This window comes from Tasmannia lanceolata, unplaced genomic scaffold (assembly GCF_043159265.1).
Source record: "Tasmannia lanceolata isolate RefF3 unplaced genomic scaffold, GAP_Taslan_0.1 ptg000003l, whole genome shotgun sequence".
Lineage (NCBI taxonomy): Eukaryota > Viridiplantae > Streptophyta > Magnoliopsida > Canellales > Winteraceae > Tasmannia > Tasmannia lanceolata.
Genome location: NW_027518680.1, coordinates 30,219,291 through 30,239,217, shown reverse-complemented (window position 1 = coordinate 30,239,217; position 19,927 = coordinate 30,219,291). Strand labels below are relative to the sequence as shown.

General features: G+C 48.4%; 29 non-coding genes across 29 annotated transcripts; all 29 read right to left on the bottom strand.

Annotated features, from left to right (window-relative positions):
• Nucleotides 1-56: 56 nt before the first annotated feature.
• Nucleotides 57-175, bottom strand: LOC143871266 (5S ribosomal RNA). Its single transcript, XR_013246041.1, has one exon. It is a non-coding gene; the product is annotated as a 5S ribosomal RNA (ribosomal RNA).
• A 597-nt stretch (nt 176-772) lies between these two features.
• Nucleotides 773-891, bottom strand: LOC143871265 (5S ribosomal RNA). Its single transcript, XR_013246040.1, has one exon. It is a non-coding gene; the product is annotated as a 5S ribosomal RNA (ribosomal RNA).
• Nucleotides 892-1,431: 540 nt separating this feature from the next.
• Nucleotides 1,432-1,550, bottom strand: LOC143871264 (5S ribosomal RNA). Its single transcript, XR_013246039.1, has one exon. It is a non-coding gene; the product is annotated as a 5S ribosomal RNA (ribosomal RNA).
• Nucleotides 1,551-2,147: 597 nt separating this feature from the next.
• On the bottom strand, nt 2,148-2,266 carry LOC143873862 (5S ribosomal RNA). Its single transcript, XR_013248558.1, has one exon. It is a non-coding gene; the product is annotated as a 5S ribosomal RNA (ribosomal RNA).
• A 597-nt stretch (nt 2,267-2,863) lies between these two features.
• Nucleotides 2,864-2,982, bottom strand: LOC143873262 (5S ribosomal RNA). The gene has a single exon (XR_013247981.1). It is a non-coding gene; the product is annotated as a 5S ribosomal RNA (ribosomal RNA).
• Nucleotides 2,983-3,579: 597 nt separating this feature from the next.
• LOC143871263 (5S ribosomal RNA) lies at nt 3,580-3,698 on the bottom strand. Its single transcript, XR_013246038.1, has one exon. It is a non-coding gene; the product is annotated as a 5S ribosomal RNA (ribosomal RNA).
• Nucleotides 3,699-4,295: 597 nt separating this feature from the next.
• LOC143871262 (5S ribosomal RNA) lies at nt 4,296-4,414 on the bottom strand. Its single transcript, XR_013246037.1, has one exon. It is a non-coding gene; the product is annotated as a 5S ribosomal RNA (ribosomal RNA).
• A 540-nt stretch (nt 4,415-4,954) lies between these two features.
• On the bottom strand, nt 4,955-5,073 carry LOC143871261 (5S ribosomal RNA). The gene has a single exon (XR_013246036.1). It is a non-coding gene; the product is annotated as a 5S ribosomal RNA (ribosomal RNA).
• A 597-nt stretch (nt 5,074-5,670) lies between these two features.
• On the bottom strand, nt 5,671-5,789 carry LOC143871259 (5S ribosomal RNA). The gene has a single exon (XR_013246035.1). It is a non-coding gene; the product is annotated as a 5S ribosomal RNA (ribosomal RNA).
• Nucleotides 5,790-6,386: 597 nt separating this feature from the next.
• LOC143871258 (5S ribosomal RNA) lies at nt 6,387-6,505 on the bottom strand. Its single transcript, XR_013246034.1, has one exon. It is a non-coding gene; the product is annotated as a 5S ribosomal RNA (ribosomal RNA).
• A 540-nt stretch (nt 6,506-7,045) lies between these two features.
• Nucleotides 7,046-7,164, bottom strand: LOC143871257 (5S ribosomal RNA). The gene has a single exon (XR_013246033.1). It is a non-coding gene; the product is annotated as a 5S ribosomal RNA (ribosomal RNA).
• A 597-nt stretch (nt 7,165-7,761) lies between these two features.
• On the bottom strand, nt 7,762-7,880 carry LOC143873861 (5S ribosomal RNA). The gene has a single exon (XR_013248557.1). It is a non-coding gene; the product is annotated as a 5S ribosomal RNA (ribosomal RNA).
• Nucleotides 7,881-8,477: 597 nt separating this feature from the next.
• Nucleotides 8,478-8,596, bottom strand: LOC143873261 (5S ribosomal RNA). Its single transcript, XR_013247980.1, has one exon. It is a non-coding gene; the product is annotated as a 5S ribosomal RNA (ribosomal RNA).
• A 597-nt stretch (nt 8,597-9,193) lies between these two features.
• Nucleotides 9,194-9,312, bottom strand: LOC143871255 (5S ribosomal RNA). Its single transcript, XR_013246031.1, has one exon. It is a non-coding gene; the product is annotated as a 5S ribosomal RNA (ribosomal RNA).
• Nucleotides 9,313-9,909: 597 nt separating this feature from the next.
• Nucleotides 9,910-10,028, bottom strand: LOC143871254 (5S ribosomal RNA). The gene has a single exon (XR_013246029.1). It is a non-coding gene; the product is annotated as a 5S ribosomal RNA (ribosomal RNA).
• A 597-nt stretch (nt 10,029-10,625) lies between these two features.
• On the bottom strand, nt 10,626-10,744 carry LOC143871253 (5S ribosomal RNA). The gene has a single exon (XR_013246028.1). It is a non-coding gene; the product is annotated as a 5S ribosomal RNA (ribosomal RNA).
• A 540-nt stretch (nt 10,745-11,284) lies between these two features.
• LOC143871252 (5S ribosomal RNA) lies at nt 11,285-11,403 on the bottom strand. Its single transcript, XR_013246027.1, has one exon. It is a non-coding gene; the product is annotated as a 5S ribosomal RNA (ribosomal RNA).
• A 597-nt stretch (nt 11,404-12,000) lies between these two features.
• Nucleotides 12,001-12,119, bottom strand: LOC143871251 (5S ribosomal RNA). The gene has a single exon (XR_013246026.1). It is a non-coding gene; the product is annotated as a 5S ribosomal RNA (ribosomal RNA).
• Nucleotides 12,120-12,716: 597 nt separating this feature from the next.
• On the bottom strand, nt 12,717-12,835 carry LOC143871250 (5S ribosomal RNA). Its single transcript, XR_013246025.1, has one exon. It is a non-coding gene; the product is annotated as a 5S ribosomal RNA (ribosomal RNA).
• Nucleotides 12,836-13,375: 540 nt separating this feature from the next.
• On the bottom strand, nt 13,376-13,494 carry LOC143871248 (5S ribosomal RNA). Its single transcript, XR_013246024.1, has one exon. It is a non-coding gene; the product is annotated as a 5S ribosomal RNA (ribosomal RNA).
• Nucleotides 13,495-14,091: 597 nt separating this feature from the next.
• LOC143873860 (5S ribosomal RNA) lies at nt 14,092-14,210 on the bottom strand. The gene has a single exon (XR_013248556.1). It is a non-coding gene; the product is annotated as a 5S ribosomal RNA (ribosomal RNA).
• Nucleotides 14,211-14,807: 597 nt separating this feature from the next.
• LOC143873260 (5S ribosomal RNA) lies at nt 14,808-14,926 on the bottom strand. The gene has a single exon (XR_013247979.1). It is a non-coding gene; the product is annotated as a 5S ribosomal RNA (ribosomal RNA).
• A 597-nt stretch (nt 14,927-15,523) lies between these two features.
• Nucleotides 15,524-15,642, bottom strand: LOC143871247 (5S ribosomal RNA). Its single transcript, XR_013246023.1, has one exon. It is a non-coding gene; the product is annotated as a 5S ribosomal RNA (ribosomal RNA).
• A 597-nt stretch (nt 15,643-16,239) lies between these two features.
• LOC143871246 (5S ribosomal RNA) lies at nt 16,240-16,358 on the bottom strand. Its single transcript, XR_013246022.1, has one exon. It is a non-coding gene; the product is annotated as a 5S ribosomal RNA (ribosomal RNA).
• A 540-nt stretch (nt 16,359-16,898) lies between these two features.
• Nucleotides 16,899-17,017, bottom strand: LOC143872899 (5S ribosomal RNA). Its single transcript, XR_013247625.1, has one exon. It is a non-coding gene; the product is annotated as a 5S ribosomal RNA (ribosomal RNA).
• A 597-nt stretch (nt 17,018-17,614) lies between these two features.
• LOC143871245 (5S ribosomal RNA) lies at nt 17,615-17,733 on the bottom strand. The gene has a single exon (XR_013246021.1). It is a non-coding gene; the product is annotated as a 5S ribosomal RNA (ribosomal RNA).
• A 597-nt stretch (nt 17,734-18,330) lies between these two features.
• On the bottom strand, nt 18,331-18,449 carry LOC143871243 (5S ribosomal RNA). Its single transcript, XR_013246019.1, has one exon. It is a non-coding gene; the product is annotated as a 5S ribosomal RNA (ribosomal RNA).
• Nucleotides 18,450-18,989: 540 nt separating this feature from the next.
• On the bottom strand, nt 18,990-19,108 carry LOC143871242 (5S ribosomal RNA). The gene has a single exon (XR_013246018.1). It is a non-coding gene; the product is annotated as a 5S ribosomal RNA (ribosomal RNA).
• A 540-nt stretch (nt 19,109-19,648) lies between these two features.
• Nucleotides 19,649-19,767, bottom strand: LOC143872898 (5S ribosomal RNA). The gene has a single exon (XR_013247624.1). It is a non-coding gene; the product is annotated as a 5S ribosomal RNA (ribosomal RNA).
• Nucleotides 19,768-19,927: the final 160 nt, after the last annotated feature.

Sequence of the window (19,927 nt, the reverse complement as noted above, 5' to 3'; positions counted from 1 at the left end):
GTTCCAGAACCGAAAGATTGTTCGAAAAAAGTGGTAGATAGCCGAAAAAAGTGACAGGGGTGCAACACGAGGACTTCCCAGGAGGTCACCCATCCTAGTACTACTCTCGCCCAAGCACGCTTAACTTCGGAGTTCTGATGGGATCCAGTGCATTTGTGCTGGTATGATCGCACCCAGCATGCCTCTCCATTGTCAAAGTAATAAAGAGTTTCCACTCGCATTGTCGTACGAAGTCCGTTTAAATGAAAGTGCGAAAAAATCCTGCTAGATGACACCGGATGGACGATCCGAGCATGTCGGGAAGCCGGATGACCGCCAGGGCTGTCATCGCGCGATTAATCTTCCCGAGTACCCCCGAATCAATATAAGAATCGCTACGATCTGACGGGCGGATCAAAAGTTATCGTCGGAACGATATTTGTGCACCAAGGGTAGCTCACGGCCAGTAAACACCTTCCGACCGGATTCATGACTCGCATCCACTAGTACACTCATCCGCTATAGCCTGTACGTCACTGAATCTAAACAAACCCCCGCTATAATTTGACCGCAAATGAAATGTCAGAACGAATTCCGTTTATCGAATCAAACGACATTATCAGCCCGCCATAATAAAGACCGGACGTCTTTGAATTCACCATCCGGAAGAAAATAAAAAGATCCGAACCGAAACGTATGAGGCGACGCACTAAACGTGCGTTTCAGTTCGCATCGATGTTCCAGAACCGAAAGATTGTTCGAAAAAAGTGGTAGATAGCCGAAAAAAGTGACAGGGGTGCAACACGAGGACTTCCCAGGAGGTCACCCATCCTAGTACTACTCTCGCCCAAGCACGCTTAACTTCGGAGTTCTGATGGGATCCAGTGCATTTGTGCTGGTATGATCGCACCCAGCATGCCACTCCATTGTCAAAGTAATAAAGAGTTTCCACTCGCATTGTCGTACGAAGTCCGTTTAAATGAAAGTGCGAAAAAATCCTGCTAGATGACACCGGATGGACGATCCGAGCATGTCGGGAAGCCGGATGACCGCCAGGGCTGTCATCGCGCGATGGATCTTCCCGAGTACCCACGAATCAATATAAGAATCACGACGATCTGACGGGCGGATCAAAAGTTATCGTCGGAACGATATTTGTGCACCAAGGGTAGCTCACGGCCAGTAAACACCTTCCGACCGGATTCATGACTCGCATCCACTAGTACACTCATCCGCTATAGCCTGTACGTCACTGAATCTAAACAAACCCCCGCTATAATTTGACTGCAAATGAAATGTCAGAACGAATTCCGTTTATCGAATCAAACGACACTATCACCCCGCCATAATAAAGACCGGACGTCTTTGAATTCACCATCCGGAAGAAAATAAAAAGATCCGAACCGAAACGTAGGAGGCGACGCACTAAACGTGCGTTTCAGTTCGCATCGAGGGGTGCAACACGAGGACTTCCCAGGAGGTCACCCATCCTAGTACTACTCTCGCCCAAGCACGCTTAACTTCGGAGTTCTGATGGGATCCAGTGCATTTGTGCTGGTATGATCGCACCCAGCATGCCTCTCCATTGTCAAAGTAATAAAGAGTTTCCACTCGCATTGTCGTACGAAGTCCGTTTAAATGAAAGTGCGAAAAAATCCTGCTAGATGACACCGGATGGACGATCCGAGCATGTCGGGAAGCCGGATGACCGCCAGGGCTGTCATCGCGCGATTAATCTTCCCGAGTACCCCCGAATCAATATAAGAATCGCCACGATCTGACGGGCGGATCAAAAGTTCTCGTCGGAACGATATTTGTGCACCAAGGGTAGCTCACGGCCAGTAAACACCTTCCGACCGGATTCATGACTCGCATCCACTAGTACACTCATCCGCTATAGCCTGTACGTCAGTGAATCTAAACAAACCCCCGCTATAATTTGACTGCAAATGAAATGTCAGAACGAATTCCGTTTATCGAATCAAACGACACTATCACCCCGCCATAATAAAGACCGGACGTCTTTGAATTCACCATCCGGAAGAAAATAAAAAGATCCGAACCGAAACGTAGGAGGCGACGCACTAAACGTGCGTTTCAGTTCGCATCGATGTTCCAGAACCGAAAGATTGTTCGAAAAAAGTGGTAGATAGCCGAAAAAAGTGACAGGGGTGCAACACGAGGACTTCCCAGGAGGTCACCCATCCTAGTACTACTCTCGCCCAAGCACGCTTAACTTCGGAGTTCTGATGGGATCCAGTGCATTTTTGCTGGTATGATCGCACCCAGCATGCCTCTCCATTGTCAAAGTAATAAAGAGTTTCCACTCGCATTGTCGTACGAAGTCCGTTTAAATGAAAGTGCGAAAAAATCCTGCTAGATGACACCGGATGGACGATCCGAGCATGTCGGGAAGCCGGATGACTGCCATGGCTGTCATCGCGCGATGGATCTTCCCGAGTACCCCCGAATCAATATAAGAATCGCCACGATCTGACGGGCGGATCAAAAGTTATCGTCGGAACGATATTTGTGCACCAAGGGTAGCTCACGGCCAGTAAACACCTTCCGACCGGATTCATGACTCGCATCCACTAGTACACTCATCCGCTATAGCCTGTACGTCACTGAATCTAAACAAACCCCCGCTATAATTTGACCGCAAATGAAATGTCAGAACGAATTCCGTTTATCGAATCAAACGACACTATCACCTCGCCATAATAAAGACCGGACGTCTTTGAATTCACCATCCGGAAGAAAATAAAAAGATCCGAACCGAAACGTAGGAGGCGACGCACTAAACGTGCGTTTCAGTTCGCATCGATGTTCCAGAACCGAAAGATTGTTCGAAAAAAGTGGTAGATAGCCGAAAAAAGTGACAGGGGTGCAACACGAGGACTTCCCAGGAGGTCACCCATCCTAGTACTACTCTCGCCCAAGCACGCTTAACTTCGGAGTTCTGATGGGATCCAGTGGATTTGTGCTGGTATGATCGCACCCAGCATGCCTCTCCATTGTCAAAGTAATAAAGCGTTTCCACTCGCATTGTCGTACGAAGTCCGTTTAAATGAAAGTGCGAAAAAATCCTGCTAGATGACACCGGATGGACGATCCGAGCATGTCTGGAAGCCGGATGACCGCCAGGAATGTCATCGCGCGATGAATCTTCCCGAGTACCCCCGAATCAATATAAGAATCGCCACGATCTGACGGGCGGATCAAAAGTTATCGTCAGAACGATATTTGTGCACCAAGGGTAGCTCACGGCCAGTAAACATCTTCCGACCGGATTCATGACTCGCATCCACTAGTACACTCATCCGCTATAGCCTGTACGTCACTGAATCTAAACAAACCCCCGCTATAATTTGACCGCAAATGAAATGTCAGAACGAATTCCGTTTATCGAATCAAACGACACTATCACCCCGCCATAATAAAGACCGGACGTCTTTGAATTCACCATCCGGAAGAAAATAAAAAGATCCGAACCGAAACGTAGGAGGCGTCGCACTAAACGTGCGTTTCAGTTCGCATCGATGTTCCAGAACCGAAAGATTGTTCGAAAAAAGTGGTAGATAGCCGAAAAAAGTGACAGGGGTGCAACACGAGGACTTCCCAGGAGGTCACCCATCCTAGTACTACTCTCGCCCAAGCACGCTTAACTTCGGAGTTCTGATGGGATCCAGTGCATTTGTGCTGGTATGATCGCACCCAGCATGCCTCTCCATTGTCAAAGTAATAAAGAGTTTCCACTCGCATTGTCGTACGAAGTCCGTTTAAATGAAAGTGCGAAAAAATCCTGCTAGATGACACCGGATGGACGATCCGAGCATGTCGGGAAGCCGGATGACCGCCAGGGCTGTCATCGCGCGATGAATCTTCCCGAGTACCCCCGAATCAATATAAGAACCGCCACGATCTGACGGGCGGATCAAAAGTTATCGTCGGAACGATATTTGTGCACCAAGGGTAGCTCACGGCCAGTAAACACCTTCCGACCGGATTCATGACTCGCATCCACTAGTACACTCATCCGCTATAGCCTGTACGTCACTGAATCTAAACAAACCCCCGCTATAATTTGACCGCAAATGAAATGTCAGAACGAATTCCGTTTATCGAATCAAACGACACTATCACCCCGCCATAATAAAGACCGGACGTGTTTGAATTCACCATCCGGAAGAAAATAAAAAGATCCGAACCGAAACGTAGGAGGCGACGCACTAAACGTGCGTTTCAGTTCGCATCGATGTTCCAGAACCGAAAGATTGTTCGAAAAAAGTGGTAGATAGCCGAAAAAAGTGACAGGGGTGCAACACGAGGACTTCCCAGGAGGTCACCCATCCTAGTACTACTCTCGCCCAAGCACGCTTAACTTCGGAGTTCTGATGGGATCCAGTGCATTTGTGCTGGTATGATCGCACCCAGCATGCCACTCCATTGTCAAAGTAATAAAGAGTTTCCACTCGCATTGTCGTACGAAGTCCGTTTAAATGAAAGTGCGAAAAAATCCTGCTAGATGACACCGGATGGACGATCCGAGCATGTCGGGAAGCCGGATGACCGCCAGGGCTGTCATCGCGCGATGAATCTTCCCGAGTACCCCCGAATCAATATAAGAATCACGACGATCTGACGGGCGGATCAAAAGTTATCGTCGGAACGATATTTGTGCACCAAGGGTAGCTCACGGCCAGTAAACACCTTCCGACCGGATTCATGACTCGCATCCACTAGTACACTCATCCGCTATAGCCTGTACGTCACTGAATCTAAACAAACCCCCGCTATAATTTGACTGCAAATGAAATGTCAGAACGAATTCCGTTTATCGAATCAAACGACACTATCACCCCGCCATAATAAAGACCGGACGTCTTTGAATTCACCATCCGGAAGAAAATAAAAAGATCCGAACCGAAACGTAGGAGGCGACGCACTAAACGTGCGTTTCAGTTCGCATCGAGGGGTGCAACACGAGGACTTCCCAGGAGGTCACCCATCCTAGTACTACTCTCGCCCAAGCACGCTTAACTTCGGAGTTCTGATGGGATCCAGTGCATTTGTGCTGGTATGATCGCACCCAGCATGCCTCTCCATTGTCAAAGTAATAAAGAGTTTCCACTCGCATTGTCGTACGAAGTCCGTTTAAATGAAAGTGCGAAAAAATCCTGCTAGATGACACCGGATGGACGATCCGAGCATGTCGGGAAGCCGGATGACCGCCAGGGCTGTCATCGCGCGATTAATCTTCCCGAGTACCCCCGAATCAATATAAGAATCGCCACGATCTGACGGGCGGATCAAAAGTTCTCGTCGGAACGATATTTGTGCACCAAGGGTAGCTCACGGCCAGTAAACACCTTCCGACCGGATTCATGACTCGCATCCACTAGTACACTCATCCGCTATAGCCTGTACGTCAGTGAATCTAAACAAACCCCCGCTATAATTTGACTGCAAATGAAATGTCAGAACGAATTCCGTTTATCGAATCAAACGACACTATCACCCCGCCATAATAAAGACCGGACGTCTTTGAATTCACCATCCGGAAGAAAATAAAAAGATCCGAACCGAAACGTAGGAGGCGACGCACTAAACGTGGGTTTCAGTTCGCATCGATGTTCCAGAACCGAAAGATTGTTCCAAAAAAGTGGTAGATAGCCGAAAAAAGTGACAGGGGTGCAACACGAGGACTTCCCAGGAGGTCACCCATCCTAGTACTACTCTCGCCCAAGCACGCTTAACTTCGGAGTTCTGATGGGATCCAGTGCATTTGTGCTGGTATGATCGCACCCAGCATGCCTCTCCATTGTCAAAGTAATAAAGAGTTTCCACTCGCATTGTCGTACGAAGTCCGTTTAAATGAAAGTGCGAAAAAATCCTGCTAGATGACACCGGATGGACGATCCGAGCATGTCGGGAAGCCGGATGACCGCCAGGGCTGTCATCGCGCGATTAATCTTCCCGAGTACCCCCGAATCAATATAAGAATCGCTACGATCTGACGGGCGGATCAAAAGTTATCGTCGGAACGATATTTGTGCACCAAGGGTAGCTCACGGCCAGTAAACACCTTCCGACCGGATTCATGACTCGCATCCACTAGTACACTCATCCGCTATAGCCTGTACGTCACTGAATCTAAACAAACCCCCGCTATAATTTGACCGCAAATGAAATGTCAGAACGAATTCCGTTTATCGAATCAAACGACATTATCAGCCCGCCATAATAAAGACCGGACGTCTTTGAATTCACCATCCGGAAGAAAATAAAAAGATCCGAACCGAAACGTATGAGGCGACGCACTAAACGTGCGTTTCAGTTCGCATCGATGTTCCAGAACCGAAAGATTGTTCGAAAAAAGTGGTAGATAGCCGAAAAAAGTGACAGGGGTGCAACACGAGGACTTCCCAGGAGGTCACCCATCCTAGTACTACTCTCGCCCAAGCACGCTTAACTTCGGAGTTCTGATGGGATCCAGTGCATTTGTGCTGGTATGATCGCACCCAGCATGCCACTCCATTGTCAAAGTAATAAAGAGTTTCCACTCGCATTGTCGTACGAAGTCCGTTTAAATGAAAGTGCGAAAAAATCCTGCTAGATGACACCGGATGGACGATCCGAGCATGTCGGGAAGCCGGATGACCGCCAGGGCTGTCATCGCGCGATGGATCTTCCCGAGTACCCACGAATCAATATAAGAATCACGACGATCTGACGGGCGGATCAAAAGTTATCGTCGGAACGATATTTGTGCACCAAGGGTAGCTCACGGCCAGTAAACACCTTCCGACCGGATTCATGACTCGCATCCACTAGTACACTCATCCGCTATAGCCTGTACGTCACTGAATCTAAACAAACCCCCGCTATAATTTGACTGCAAATGAAATGTCAGAACGAATTCCGTTTATCGAATCAAACGACACTATCACCCCGCCATAATAAAGACCGGACGTCTTTGAATTCACCATCCGGAAGAAAATAAAAAGATCCGAACCGAAACGTAGGAGGCGACGCACTAAACGTGCGTTTCAGTTCGCATCGAGGGGTGCAACACGAGGACTTCCCAGGAGGTCACCCATCCTAGTACTACTCTCGCCCAAGCACGCTTAACTTCGGAGTTCTGATGGGATCCAGTGCATTTGTGCTGGTATGATCGCACCCAGCATGCCTCTCCATTGTCAAAGTAATAAAGAGTTTCCACTCGCATTGTCGTACGAAGTCCGTTTAAATGAAAGTGCGAAAAAATCCTGCTAGATGACACCGGATGGACGATCCGAGCATGTCGGGAAGCCGGATGACCGCCAGGGCTGTCATCGCGCGATTAATCTTCCCGAGTACCCCCGAATCAATATAAGAATCGCCACGATCTGACGGGTGGATCAAAAGTTCTCGTCGGAACGATATTTGTGCACCAAGGGTAGCTCACGGCCAGTAAACACCTTCCGACCGGATTCATGACTCGCATCCACTAGTACACTCATCCGCTATAGCCTGTACGTCAGTGAATCTAAACAAACCCCCGCTATAATTTGACTGCAAATGAAATGTCAGAACGAATTCCGTTTATCGAATCAAACGACACTATCACCCCGCCATAATAAAGACCGGACGTCTTTGAATTCACCATCCGGAAGAAAATAAAAAGATCCGAACCGAAACGTAGGAGGCGACGCACTAAACGTGCGTTTCAGTTCGCATCGATGTTCCAGAACCGAAAGATTGTTCGAAAAAAGTGGTAGATAGCCGAAAAAAGTGACAGGGGTGCAACACGAGGACTTCCCAGGAGGTCACCCATCCTAGTACTACTCTCGCCCAAGCACGCTTAACTTCGGAGTTCTGATGGGATCCAGTGCATTTTTGCTGGTATGATCGCACCCAGCATGCCTCTCCATTGTCAAAGTAATAAAGAGTTTCCACTCGCATTGTCGTACGAAGTCCGTTTAAATGAAAGTGCGAAAAAATCCTGCTAGATGACACCGGATGGACGATCCGAGCATGTCGGGAAGCCGGATGACTGCCATGGCTGTCATCGCGCGATGGATCTTCCCGAGTACCCCCGAATCAATATAAGAATCGCCACGATCTGACGGGCGGATCAAAAGTTATCGTCGGAACGATATTTGTGCACCAAGGGTAGCTCACGGCCAGTAAACACCTTACGACCGGATTCATGACTCGCATCCACTAGTACACTCATCCGCTATAGCCTGTACGTCACTGAATCTAAACAAACCCCCGCTATAATTTGACCGCAAATGAAATGTCAGAACGAATTCCGTTTATCGAATCAAACGACACTATCACCTCGCCATAATAAAGACCGGACGTCTTTGAATTCACCATCCGGAAGAAAATAAAAAGATCCGAACCGAAACGTAGGAGGCGACGCACTAAACGTGCGTTTCAGTTCGCATCGATGTTCCAGAACCGAAAGATTGTTCGAAAAAAGTGGTAGATAGCCGAAAAAAGTGACAGGGGTGCAACACGAGGACTTCCCAGGAGGTCACCCATCCTAGTACTACTCTCGCCCAAGCACGCTTAACTTCGGAGTTCTGATGGGATCCAGTGGATTTGTGCTGGTATGATCGCACCCAGCATGCCTCTCCATTGTCAAAGTAATAAAGCGTTTCCACTCGCATTGTCGTACGAAGTCCGTTTAAATGAAAGTGCGAAAAAATCCTGCTAGATGACACCGGATGGACGATCCGAGCATGTCTGGAAGCCGGATGACCGCCAGGAATGTCATCGCGCGATGAATCTTCCCGAGTACCCCCGAATCAATATAAGAATCGCCACGATCTGACGGGCGGATCAAAAGTTATCGTCAGAACGATATTTGTGCACCAAGGGTAGCTCACGGCCAGTAAACATCTTCCGACCGGATTCATGACTCGCATCCACTAGTACACTCATCCGCTATAGCCTGTACGTCACTGAATCTAAACAAACCCCCGCTATAATTTGACCGCAAATGAAATGTCAGAACGAATTCCGTTTATCGAATCAAACGACACTATCACCCCGCCATAATAAAGACCGGACGTCTTTGAATTCACCATCCGGAAGAAAATAAAAAGATCTGAACCGAAACGTAGGAGGCGTCGCACTAAACGTGCGTTTCAGTTCGCATCGATGTTCCAGAACCGAAAGATTGTTCGAAAAAAGTGGTAGATAGCCGAAAAAAGTGACAGGGGTGCAACACGAGGACTTCCCAGGAGGTCACCCATCCTAGTACTACTCTCGCCCAAGCACGCTTAACTTCGGAGTTCTGATGGGATCCAGTGCATTTGTGCTGGTATGATCGCACCCAGCATGCCTCTCCATTGTCAAAGTAATAAAGAGTTTCCACTCGCATTGTCGTACGAAGTCCGTTTAAATGAAAGTGCGAAAAAATCCTGCTAGATGACACCGGATGGACGATCCGAGCATGTCTGGAAGCCGGATGACCGCCAGGAATGTCATCGCGCGATGAATCTTCCCGAGTACCCCCGAATCAATATAAGAATCGCCACGATCTGACGGGCGGATCAAAAGTTATCGTCAGAACGATATTTGTGCACCAAGGGTAGCTCACGGCCAGTAAACATCTTCCGACCGGATTCATGACTCGCATCCACTAGTACACTCATCCGCTATAGCCTGTACGTCACTGAATCTAAACAAACCCCCGCTATAATTTGACCGCAAATGAAATGTCAGAACGAATTCCGTTTATCGAATCAAACGACACTATCACCCCGCCATAATAAAGACCGGACGTCTTTGAATTCACCATCCGGAAGAAAATAAAAAGATCCGAACCGAAACGTAGGAGGCGTCGCACTAAACGTGCGTTTCAGTTCGCATCGATGTTCCAGAACCGAAAGATTGTTCGAAAAAAGTGGTAGATAGCCGAAAAAAGTGACAGGGGTGCAACACGAGGACTTCCCAGGAGGTCACCCATCCTAGTACTACTCTCGCCCAAGCACGCTTAACTTCGGAGTTCTGATGGGATCCAGTGCATTTGTGCTGGTATGATCGCACCCAGCATGCCTCTCCATTGTCAAAGTAATAAAGAGTTTCCACTCGCATTGTCGTACGAAGTCCGTTTAAATGAAAGTGCGAAAAAATCCTGCTAGATGACACCGGATGGACGATCCGAGCATGTCGGGAAGCCGGATGACCGCCAGGGCTGTCATCGCGCGATGAATCTTCCCGAGTACCCCCGAATCAATATAAGAACCGCCACGATCTGACGGGCGGATCAAAAGTTATCGTCGGAACGATATTTGTGCACCAAGGGTAGCTCACGGCCAGTAAACACCTTCCGACCGGATTCATGACTCGCATCCACTAGTACACTCATCCGCTATAGCCTGTACGTCACTGAATCTAAACAAACCCCCGCTATAATTTGACCGCAAATGAAATGTCAGAACGAATTCCGTTTATCGAATCAAACGACACTATCACCCCGCCATAATAAAGACCGGACGTGTTTGAATTCACCATCCGGAAGAAAATAAAAAGATCCGAACCGAAACGTAGGAGGCGACGCACTAAACGTGCGTTTCAGTTCGCATCGATGTTCCAGAACCGAAAGATTGTTCGAAAAAAGTGGTAGATAGCCGAAAAAAGTGACAGGGGTGCAACACGAGGACTTCCCAGGAGGTCACCCATCCTAGTACTACTCTCGCCCAAGCACGCTTAACTTCGGAGTTCTGATGGGATCCAGTGCATTTGTGCTGGTATGATCGCACCCAGCATGCCACTCCATTGTCAAAGTAATAAAGAGTTTCCACTCGCATTGTCGTACGAAGTCCGTTTAAATGAAAGTGCGAAAAAATCCTGCTAGATGACACCGGATGGACGATCCGAGCATGTCGGGAAGCCGGATGACCGCCAGGGCTGTCATCGCGCGATGAATCTTCCCGAGTACCCCCGAATCAATATAAGAATCACGACGATCTGACGGGCGGATCAAAAGTTATCGTCGGAACGATATTTGTGCACCAAGGGTAGCTCACGGCCAGTAAACACCTTCCGACCGGATTCATGACTCGCATCCACTAGTACACTCATCCGCTATAGCCTGTACGTCACTGAATCTAAACAAACCCCCGCTATAATTTGACTGCAAATGAAATGTCAGAACGAATTCCGTTTATCGAATCAAACGACACTATCACCCCGCCATAATAAAGACCGGACGTCTTTGAATTCACCATCCGGAAGAAAATAAAAAGATCCGAACCGAAACGTAGGAGGCGACGCACTAAACGTGCGTTTCAGTTCGCATCGAGGGGTGCAACACGAGGACTTCCCAGGAGGTCACCCATCCTAGTACTACTCTCGCCCAAGCACGCTTAACTTCGGAGTTCTGATGGGATCCAGTGCATTTGTGCTGGTATGATCGCACCCAGCATGCCTCTCCATTGTCAAAGTAATAAAGAGTTTCCACTCGCATTGTCGTACGAAGTCCGTTTAAATGAAAGTGCGAAAAAATCCTGCTAGATGACACCGGATGGACGATCCGAGCATGTCGGGAAGCCGGATGACCGCCAGGGCTGTCATCGCGCGATTAATCTTCCCGAGTACCCCCGAATCAATATAAGAATCGCCACGATCTGACGGGCGGATCAAAAGTTCTCGTCGGAACGATATTTGTGCACCAAGGGTAGCTCACGGCCAGTAAACACCTTCCGACCGGATTCATGACTCGCATCCACTAGTACACTCATCCGCTATAGCCTGTACGTCAGTGAATCTAAACAAACCCCCGCTATAATTTGACTGCAAATGAAATGTCAGAACGAATTCCGTTTATCGAATCAAACGACACTATCACCCCGCCATAATAAAGACCGGACGTCTTTGAATTCACCATCCGGAAGAAAATAAAAAGATCCGAACCGAAACGTAGGAGGCGACGCACTAAACGTGGGTTTCAGTTCGCATCGATGTTCCAGAACCGAAAGATTGTTCCAAAAAAGTGGTAGATAGCCGAAAAAAGTGACAGGGGTGCAACACGAGGACTTCCCAGGAGGTCACCCATCCTAGTACTACTCTCGCCCAAGCACGCTTAACTTCGGAGTTCTGATGGGATCCAGTGCATTTGTGCTGGTATGATCGCACCCAGCATGCCTCTCCATTGTCAAAGTAATAAAGAGTTTCCACTCGCATTGTCGTACGAAGTCCGTTTAAATGAAAGTGCGAAAAAATCCTGCTAGATGACACCGGATGGACGATCCGAGCATGTCGGGAAGCCGGATGACCGCCAGGGCTGTCATCGCGCGATTAATCTTCCCGAGTACCCCCGAATCAATATAAGAATCGCTACGATCTGACGGGCGGATCAAAAGTTATCGTCGGAACGATATTTGTGCACCAAGGGTAGCTCACGGCCAGTAAACACCTTCCGACCGGATTCATGACTCGCATCCACTAGTACACTCATCCGCTATAGCCTGTACGTCACTGAATCTAAACAAACCCCCGCTATAATTTGACCGCAAATGAAATGTCAGAACGAATTCCGTTTATCGAATCAAACGACATTATCAGCCCGCCATAATAAAGACCGGACGTCTTTGAATTCACCATCCGGAAGAAAATAAAAAGATCCGAACCGAAACGTATGAGGCGACGCACTAAACGTGCGTTTCAGTTCGCATCGATGTTCCAGAACCGAAAGATTGTTCGAAAAAAGTGGTAGATAGCCGAAAAAAGTGACAGGGGTGCAACACGAGGACTTCCCAGGAGGTCACCCATCCTAGTACTACTCTCGCCCAAGCACGCTTAACTTCGGAGTTCTGATGGGATCCAGTGCATTTGTGCTGGTATGATCGCACCCAGCATGCCACTCCATTGTCAAAGTAATAAAGAGTTTCCACTCGCATTGTCGTACGAAGTCCGTTTAAATGAAAGTGCGAAAAAATCCTGCTAGATGACACCGGATGGACGATCCGAGCATGTCGGGAAGCCGGATGACCGCCAGGGCTGTCATCGCGCGATGGATCTTCCCGAGTACCCACGAATCAATATAAGAATCACGACGATCTGACGGGCGGATCAAAAGTTATCGTCGGAACGATATTTGTGCACCAAGGGTAGCTCACGGCCAGTAAACACCTTCCGACCGGATTCATGACTCGCATCCACTAGTACACTCATCCGCTATAGCCTGTACGTCACTGAATCTAAACAAACCCCCGCTATAATTTGACTGCAAATGAAATGTCAGAACGAATTCCGTTTATCGAATCAAACGACACTATCACCCCGCCATAATAAAGACCGGACGTCTTTGAATTCACCATCCGGAAGAAAATAAAAAGATCCGAACCGAAACGTAGGAGGCGACGCACTAAACGTGCGTTTCAGTTCGCATCGAGGGGTGCAACACGAGGACTTCCCAGGAGGTCACCCATCCTAGTACTACTCTCGCCCAAGCACGCTTAACTTCGGAGTTCTGATGGGATCCAGTGCATTTGTGCTGGTATGATCGCACCCAGCATGCCTCTCCATTGTCAAAGTAATAAAGAGTTTCCACTCGCATTGTCGTACGAAGTCCGTTTAAATGAAAGTGCGAAAAAATCCTGCTAGATGACACCGGATGGACGATCCGAGCATGTCGGGAAGCCGGATGACCGCCAGGGCTGTCATCGCGCGATTAATCTTCCCGAGTACCCCCGAATCAATATAAGAATCGCCACGATCTGACGGGTGGATCAAAAGTTCTCGTCGGAACGATATTTGTGCACCAAGGGTAGCTCACGGCCAGTAAACACCTTCCGACCGGATTCATGACTCGCATCCACTAGTACACTCATCCGCTATAGCCTGTACGTCAGTGAATCTAAACAAACCCCCGCTATAATTTGACTGCAAATGAAATGTCAGAACGAATTCCGTTTATCGAATCAAACGACACTATCACCCCGCCATAATAAAGACCGGACGTCTTTGAATTCACCATCCGGAAGAAAATAAAAAGATCCGAACCGAAACGTAGGAGGCGACGCACTAAACGTGCGTTTCAGTTCGCATCGATGTTCCAGAACCGAAAGATTGTTCGAAAAAAGTGGTAGATAGCCGAAAAAAGTGACAGGGGTGCAACACGAGGACTTCCCAGGAGGTCACCCATCCTAGTACTACTCTCGCCCAAGCACGCTTAACTTCGGAGTTCTGATGGGATCCAGTGCATTTTTGCTGGTATGATCGCACCCAGCATGCCTCTCCATTGTCAAAGTAATAAAGAGTTTCCACTCGCATTGTCGTACGAAGTCCGTTTAAATGAAAGTGCGAAAAAATCCTGCTAGATGACACCGGATGGACGATCCGAGCATGTCGGGAAGCCGGATGACTGCCATGGCTGTCATCGCGCGATGGATCTTCCCGAGTACCCCCGAATCAATATAAGAATCGCCACGATCTGACGGGCGGATCAAAAGTTATCGTCGGAACGATATTTGTGCACCAAGGGTAGCTCACGGCCAGTAAACACCTTCCGACCGGATTCATGACTCGCATCCACTAGTACACTCATCCGCTATAGCCTGTACGTCACTGAATCTAAACAAACCCCCGCTATAATTTGACCGCAAATGAAATGTCAGAACGAATTCCGTTTATCGAATCAAACGACACTATCACCTCGCCATAATAAAGACCGGACGTCTTTGAATTCACCATCCGGAAGAAAATAAAAAGATCCGAACCGAAACGTAGGAGGCGACGCACTAAACGTGCGTTTCAGTTCGCATCGATGTTCCAGAACCGAAAGATTGTTCGAAAAAAGTGGTAGATAGCCGAAAAAAGTGACAGGGGTGCAACACGAGGACTTCCCAGGAGGTCACCCATCCTAGTACTACTCTCGCCCAAGCACGCTTAACTTCGGAGTTCTGATGGGATCCAGTGGATTTGTGCTGGTATGATCGCACCCAGCATGCCTCTCCATTGTCAAAGTAATAAAGCGTTTCCACTCGCATTGTCGTACGAAGTCCGTTTAAATGAAAGTGCGAAAAAATCCTGCTAGATGACACCGGATGGACGATCCGAGCATGTCTGGAAGCCGGATGACCGCCAGGAATGTCATCGCGCGATGAATCTTCCCGAGTACCCCCGAATCAATATAAGAATCGCCACGATCTGACGGGCGGATCAAAAGTTATCGTCAGAACGATATTTGTGCACCAAGGGTAGCTCACGGCCAGTAAACATCTTCCGACCGGATTCATGACTCGCATCCACTAGTACACTCATCCGCTATAGCCTGTACGTCACTGAATCTAAACAAACCCCCGCTATAATTTGACCGCAAATGAAATGTCAGAACGAATTCCGTTTATCGAATCAAACGACACTATCACCCCGCCATAATAAAGACCGGACGTCTTTGAATTCACCATCCGGAAGAAAATAAAAAGATCTGAACCGAAACGTAGGAGGCGTCGCACTAAACGTGCGTTTCAGTTCGCATCGATGTTCCAGAACCGAAAGATTGTTCGAAAAAAGTGGTAGATAGCCGAAAAAAGTGACAGGGGTGCAACACGAGGACTTCCCAGGAGGTCACCCATCCTAGTACTACTCTCGCCCAAGCACGCTTAACTTCGGAGTTCTGATGGGATCCAGTGCATTTGTGCTGGTATGATCGCACCCAGCATGCCTCTCCATTGTCAAAGTAATAAAGAGTTTCCACTCGCATTGTCGTACGAAGTCCGTTTAAATGAAAGTGCGAAAAAATCCTGCTAGATGACACCGGATGGACGATCCGAGCATGTCGGGAAGCCGGATGACCGCCAGGGCTGTCATCGCGCGATGAATCTTCCCGAGTACCCCCGAATCAATATAAGAACCGCCACGATCTGACGGGCGGATCAAAAGTTATCGTCGGAACGATATTTGTGCACCAAGGGTAGCTCACGGCCAGTAAACACCTTCCGACCGGATTCATGACTCGCATCCACTAGTACACTCATCCGCTATAGCCTGTACGTCACTGAATCTAAACAAACCCCCGCTATAATTTGACCGCAAATGAAATGTCAGAACGAATTCCGTTTATCGAATCAAACGACACTATCACCCCGCCATAATAAAGACCGGACGTGTTTGAATTCACCATCCGGAAGAAAATAAAAAGATCCGAACCGAAACGTAGGAGGCGACGCACTAAACGTGCGTTTCAGTTCGCATCGATGTTCCAGAACCGAAAGATTGTTCGAAAAAAGTGGTAGATAGCCGAAAAAAGTGACAGGGGTGCAACACGAGGACTTCCCAGGAGGTCACCCATCCTAGTACTACTCTCGCCCAAGCACGCTTAACTTCGGAGTTCTGATGGGATCCAGTGCATTTGTGCTGGTATGATCGCACCCAGCATGCCACTCCATTGTCAAAGTAATAAAGAGTTTCCACTCGCATTGTCGTACGAAGTCCGTTTAAATGAAAGTGCGAAAAAATCCTGCTAGATGACACCGGATGGACGATCCGAGCATGTCGGGAAGCCGGATGACCGCCAGGGCTGTCATCGCGCGATGAATCTTCCCGAGTACCCCCGAATCAATATAAGAATCACGACGATCTGACGGGCGGATCAAAAGTTATCGTCGGAACGATATTTGTGCACCAAGGGTAGCTCACGGCCAGTAAACACCTTCCGACCGGATTCATGACTCGCATCCACTAGTACACTCATCCGCTATAGCCTGTACGTCACTGAATCTAAACAAACCCCCGCTATAATTTGACTGCAAATGAAATGTCAGAACGAATTCCGTTTATCGAATCAAACGACACTATCACCCCGCCATAATAAAGACCGGACGTCTTTGAATTCACCATCCGGAAGAAAATAAAAAGATCCGAACCGAAACGTAGGAGGCGACGCACTAAACGTGCGTTTCAGTTCGCATCGAAGGGTGCAACACGAGGACTTCCCAGGAGGTCACCCATCCTAGTACTACTCTCGCCCAAGCACGCTTAACTTCGGAGTTCTGATGGGATCCAGTGCATTTGTGCTGGTATGATCGCACCCAGCATGCCTCTCCATTGTCAAAGTAATAAAGACTTTCCACTCGCATTGTCGTACGAAGTCCGTTTAAATGAAAGTGCGAAAAAATCCTGCTAGATGACACCGGATGGACGATCCGAGCATGTCGGGAAGCCGGATGACCGCCAGGGCTGTCATCGCGCGATTAATCTTCCCGAGTACCCCCGAATCAATATAAGAATCGCCACGATCTGACGGGCGGATCAAAAGTTCTCGTCGGAACGATATTTGTGCACCAAGGGTAGCTCACGGCCAGTAAACACCTTCCGACCGGATTCATGACTCGCATCCACTAGTACACTCATCCGCTATAGCCTGTACGTCAGTGAATCTAAACAAACCCCCGCTATAATTTGACTGCAAATGAAATGTCAGAACGAATTCCGTTTATCGAATCAAACGACACTATCACCCCGCCATAATAAAGACCGGACGTCTTTGAATTCACCATCCGGAAGAAAATAAAAAGATCCGAACCGAAACGTAGGAGGCGACGCACTAAACGTGGGTTTCAGTTCGCATCGATGTTCCAGAACCGAAAGATTGTTCGAAAAAAGTGGTAGATAGCCGAAAAAAGTGACAGGGGTGCAACACGAGGACTTCCCAGGAGGTCACCCATCCTAGTACTACTCTCGCCCAAGCACGCTTAACTTCGGAGTTCTGATGGGATCCAGTGCATTTGTGCTGGTATGATCGCACCCAGCATGCCTCTCCATTGTCAAAGTAATAAAGAGTTTCCACTCGCATTGTCGTACGAAGTCCGTTTAAATGAAAGTGCGAAAAAATCCTGCTAGATGACACCGGATGGACGATCCGAGCATGTCGGGAAGCCGGATGACTGCCATGGCTGTCATCGCGCGATGGATCTTCCCGAGTACCCCCGAATCAATATAAGAAACGCCACGATCTGACGGGCGGATCAAAAGTTATCGTCGGAACGATATTTGTGCACCAAGGGTAGCTCACGGCCAGTAAACACCTTCCGACCGGATTCATGACTCGCATCCACTAGTACACTCATCCGCTATAGCCTGTACGTCACTGAATCTAAACAAACCCCCGCTATAATTTGACCGCAAATGAAATGTCAGAACGAATTCCGTTTATCGAATCAAACGACATTATCAGCCCGCCATAATAAAGACCGGACGTCTTTGAATTCACCATCCGGAAGAAAATAAAAAGATCCGAACCGAAACGTATGAGGCGACGCACTAAACGTGCGTTTCAGTTCGCATCGATGTTCCAGAACCGAAAGATTGTTCGAAAAAAGTGGTAGATAGCCGAAAAAAGTGACAGGGGTGCAACACGAGGACTTCCCAGGAGGTCACCCATCCTAGTACTACTCTCGCCCAAGCACGCTTAACTTCGGAGTTCTGATGGGATCCAGTGCATTTGTGCTGGTATGATCGCACCCAGCATGCCACTCCATTGTCAAAGTAATAAAGAGTTTCCACTCGCATTGTCGTACGAAGTCCGTTTAAATGAAAGTGCGAAAAAATCCTGCTAGATGACACCGGATGGACGATCCGAGCATGTCGGGAAGCCGGATGACCGCCAGGGCTGTCATCGCGCGATGGATCTTCCCGAGTACCCACGAATCAATATAAGAATCACGACGATCTGACGGGCGGATCAAAAGTTATCGTCGGAACGATATTTGTGCACCAAGGGTAGCTCACGGCCAGTAAACACCTTCCGACCGGATTCATGACTCGCATCCACTAGTACACTCATCCGCTATAGCCTGTACGTCACTGAATCTAAACAAACCCCCGCTATAATTTGACTGCAAATGAAATGTCAGAACGAATTCCGTTTATCGAATCAAACGACACTATCACCCCGCCATAATAAAGACCGGACGTCTTTGAATTCACCATCCGGAAGAAAATAAAAAGATCCGAACCGAAACGTAGGAGGCGACGCACTAAACGTGCGTTTCAGTTCGCATCGAGGGGTGCAACACGAGGACTTCCCAGGAGGTCACCCATCCTAGTACTACTCTCGCCCAAGCACGCTTAACTTCGGAGTTCTGATGGGATCCAGTGCATTTGTGCTGGTATGATCGCACCCAGCATGCCTCTCCATTGTCAAAGTAATAAAGAGTTTCCACTCGCATTGTCGTACGAAGTCCGTTTAAATGAAAGTGCGAAAAAATCCTGCTAGATGACACCGGATGGACGATCCGAGCATGTCGGGAAGCCGGATGACCGCCAGGGCTGTCATCGCGCGATGGATCTTCCCGAGTACCCACGAATCAATATAAGAATCACGACGATCTGACGGGCGGATCAAAAGTTATCGTCGGAACGATATTTGTGCACCAAGGGTAGCTCACGGCCAGTAAACACCTTCCGACCGGATTCATGACTCGCATCCACTAGTACACTCATCCGCTATAGCCTGTACGTCAGTGAATCTAAACAAACCCCCGCTATAATTTGACTGCAAATGAAATGTCAGAACGAATTCCGTTTATCGAATCAAACGACACTATCACCCCGCCATAATAAAGACCGGACGTCTTTGAATTCACCATCCGGAAGAAAATAAAAAGATCCGAACCGAAACGTAGGAGGCGACGCACTAAACGTGCGTTTCAGTTCGCATCGAAGGGTGCAACACGAGGACTTCCCAGGAGGTCACCCATCCTAGTACTACTCTCGCCCAAGCACGCTTAACTTCGGAGTTCTGATGGGATCCAGTGCATTTGTGCTGGTATGATCGCACCCAGCATGCCTCTCCATTGTCAAAGTAATAAAGACTTTCCACTCGCATTGTCGTACGAAGTCCGTTTAAATGAAAGTGCGAAAAAATCCTGCTAGATGACACCGGATGGACGATCCGAGCATGTCGGGAAGCCGGATGACCGCCAGGGCTGTCATCGCGCGA